Source organism: Meles meles, chromosome 3, assembly GCF_922984935.1.
Source record: "Meles meles chromosome 3, mMelMel3.1 paternal haplotype, whole genome shotgun sequence".
NCBI lineage: Eukaryota > Metazoa > Chordata > Mammalia > Carnivora > Mustelidae > Meles > Meles meles.
In genome coordinates, this window is record NC_060068.1 from 7,000,353 (window position 1) to 7,004,128 (window position 3,776).

Below are 3,776 nucleotides of genomic sequence, written 5' to 3' on the forward strand. Positions count from 1 at the left end.
TGCCCAGCCAGGCCATATCCAGCCTTAAGCTTTGGATTCTGTTTTCCCAATGCTGGCTTTCTGGATGACAGAGCCTGCCTCTCATGTCTGATTTTTTCCCCCTAAAGTTAGTTTTTATGTAAGATGTAGTGAGAACCCCCAAAAGGACAATGATTTCATTGAGCTCACAGATCAGGTCCCATGAAGTTTTTTGTGAGCCTGCCTGTTCATACATAATTGGTTAATGAATTTGGTTTGAATGACAGATTTTTTCCCTGAAGTTGCTAATTTACTTTCTTTTAATTGTTTTCTAGTTTTAATGGGGAAAGGGCTAAACCTTTATCTCCTCAAAACATCATTGGCTACTTCTGTGGCCTTCAAGTCACACACACATGCACACACACTGTGGTTGGCATAGATAGATTTATAAGAAGGGCTAATAAAATTCATAGCATGAGCCAATGTTGCTACTGATTGGAAAGTTTGTAATTGTGAAAAAATGAATAGATTACATCAAGTGACTGGTATGATTTAGTTTATTAAGATGATTCATGAACAAATCAGCTGTTTTGGGATTGATCATTTCTTGTTTTCATGCAAAGGAATCAAGATGGTATTCATTTTGATGGCTAAATTTAACTCTGAGAATCAAAATAAACAATGGATTCTGGAACACTGAAAATAAACTAAACTAAATTATTAATTAGTTAATTAATTAAAAAGAAAATAATAAATGGTTAATTTTAAACAGAAAATGCAGAACATTTTAATCACCTAACATCTATGAAACTTTACATCATGATGTATAAAGTATTTTATCAGATTTATGGACTAAGTTAATCATTTTGTCATGACAGAAAGCAATGGCAATCATTCCACTACTGTCTTGGGTCACACGTTCAGAGCTCTGTCGTTATCCAAAGTTATCCAAAGGTGTCAGTCAATTTGGTTAGTTATGATTAAGAGAAGCATGAAAGACAATTAATGCATGTATCTGTATGATTAAGAAAAGAAGTGCCTAGATGTAATTCCTGACTGAAGTCCCTATAACTCAGGCAGGACTAGCCTTTTCATAGTATGATCCATGTCATCAACATCAGAATCATTTGAGCTCTTCTTGGAAATGCAGATTTCAGTAACTCATCCTAGGCCCAAGCATTGAATTTTCTGGGTGTAGGGTCTGGAATCTGTATTTTAGCAAGTATTCCAAGTGGTTCTACTGAAGAGTAATATCTGAGAGTCATGAGTTAAAGCTTAAAGGGGTTCAAGGATCCAAGTAGAAAGAGTAGGAGAAGGCAGTAGAAAGATTCCTACTGTCTGATGGATTGTTCCAACTACAGGACAGATGTTACTGATGTTCACCAAAGCTTGATAAAAATTTTGTTTGCATAAAATACTCCAAAAACTGACAGAAAATACTTCTCTCAGATGACCATATTCCTTTTGCGGGCGGATCAAGCTGGCATAGATTCTAAGGTTAATTGGGCAGAAGCCATAAAATCCTTGAGGTTGACTTTAAAATACAGTGAGGATGTAAATCAAATTTAAAATGTGTTCTTTTGATGGCTGAGTAACCACATCACTTTATCCTTGTATCCACTGATGGACATTTAAATTGCTTTGATATCTTGGCTATTATAAGTAAATAATGCTGCAATAAAAATAAGGGTGCACATATATTTTCAATTTAGTATTTTCAGTTTCTTTTAATGCTCCACAGTGAGATTAGTGGGTTGCATGGTATTTCTATTTTCACCTTTTTTTTATTTTATTTTTTACTTGAGAGAGAATGAGAGGGAAGAAAGGGTCAGAGGGAGAAGCAGACACCCTGCTGAGCAGGAAGCCCGATGCGGGACTAGATTCTGGGACTCCAGGATCATGACCTGAACCAAAGGCAGTCACTAATCAACTGAGCCACCCAAGCATCCCATCTATTTTCACTGTTTGAAGGATCTTTATATTGTCTTCCACAGTGGGTGCACCAAGTTACATGCTTGCCAGTACTATGTGAGGATTCCTTTCCCTTCACAACCTTGCACATACTTGTTGTTGCTTGACTTTTTTAGGCTAGACATTATGAAGGTGTAAGTGATTTTTTGTTTTGCTTTACCTTTCCCTGATGATAAAGGATGACAAACATCTTTTCATATATCTATTGGCCATATATACATTTTCTTCGGAAAATATCTATTCAAATTTTCTACCCATGCAAATCCTACCAAACATTTGTTTGTTTTTATTTTAATTCAATTAATGAACATAAAATGTATTATAAGTTTCTGAGGTAAATTCAGTAATTCATCATTCTTATATAATGCCCCGTGCTCATTACATCACATGCCCTACTTAATGTCCATCATCCAGTTACCCCATCTCCCCCAACTGTTCCCCTCCAGCAACCCTCAGTTTGTTTCCTATGATTACGAGTTTCTTATGGTTTATCTTCCTCTCTGATTTCATCTTGTTTTATTTTTCCCTCCCTTCCTGTATGATCCTCCATTTTGTTTCTTAAGTTCCACATATGAGTGAGATCATATGGTAATTATTTTTCACTGGTTGACTTATTTTGCTTAACATAATTTCCTCTTGTTTCTTCCATGTTGTTCCAAATGGCAAGATTTCATTTTTGATGGCTGAGAAATATTCCATTATATATATTCCATTGTATATATAAAACATCTTTAGCCATCCATCTGTTGATGGACATGTGATCTTTTTCCATAGTTTGGCTATTGTAGACATTGTTGCTATAAACATTGGGGTGAAGGTGCCCCTTCAGTTCACTACATTTGTATCTCTGGGATAAATATGTAGTAGTGAAAGTGCTGGATCATGGTGTAGTTCTGTTTTCAACTTTTTGAAATCTCCATACTATTTTTGAGTATGAGTAATATCCTTTTGAGGAATCTCCATACTATTTTCCAGAGTGGTTGGACAAGTTTGCATTCACACCAACAGTGTAAGAGGGTACCCCCTTCCCACATGCTCTCCAATATCTGTTGTTTCCTAAAATGGTTAATATTTTCCCATTATGATCAGTCTGAAGTGGTATCTCATTATGGTTTTAATTTGTATCTACCTGATGCCCTCTGATGTTGAGCATATTTTTCATATGTATATTGGTCATTTCTATGTGTTCTTTGAAGAAATGTCTGTTTGTGTCTTCTGCCCATTTTTAATTGGATTATTTGTGCTTTGAGTGTTAAGTTTGATAAGGCCGCTCTAGATTTTGGAACCCAGCCCTTTATCTGATGAGACATTTGCATATATCTTCTCTCATTCATTCCATTTTCTTTCATTTTGTCGACTGTTTCTTTTGCTCTGCAAAAGATTTTCATCTTAATGAAGTCCCAATGGTCCATTTTTGCCTTTGTTTCCCATGCCTTTGGAGATGTATCTAGCAAGAAGTTATGCAGCTGAGGTCACAGAGATTGCTGCCTGTGTTCTCCCTTAGGATTTTGATGGATTCCTGTCTCAGATTTAGGTTTTTAACCATTTTGAGTCTTTTTTTTTTTTTAATGTATGGTGTAAGTAAATCGCCCAGCTTCTTTCTTCTGCATGTGGCTATATAATTTTCCCAACACCATTTGTTGAAGAGACTTTCTTTTTTCCATTGGATTTTCTTTCCTGCTTTCTCAAAGATTAGCTGACGATATAGATGAGCGTCCATTTCTGGGTTCTATATTCTGTTCAATTGATCTATGTGTCTATGTTTGTGTCAGTACCATGCTGTGTTGATGATCACAGCTTTGTAATACAATTTGAAGTCAGGCATTGTGATGCCCCAAGGTATTTTT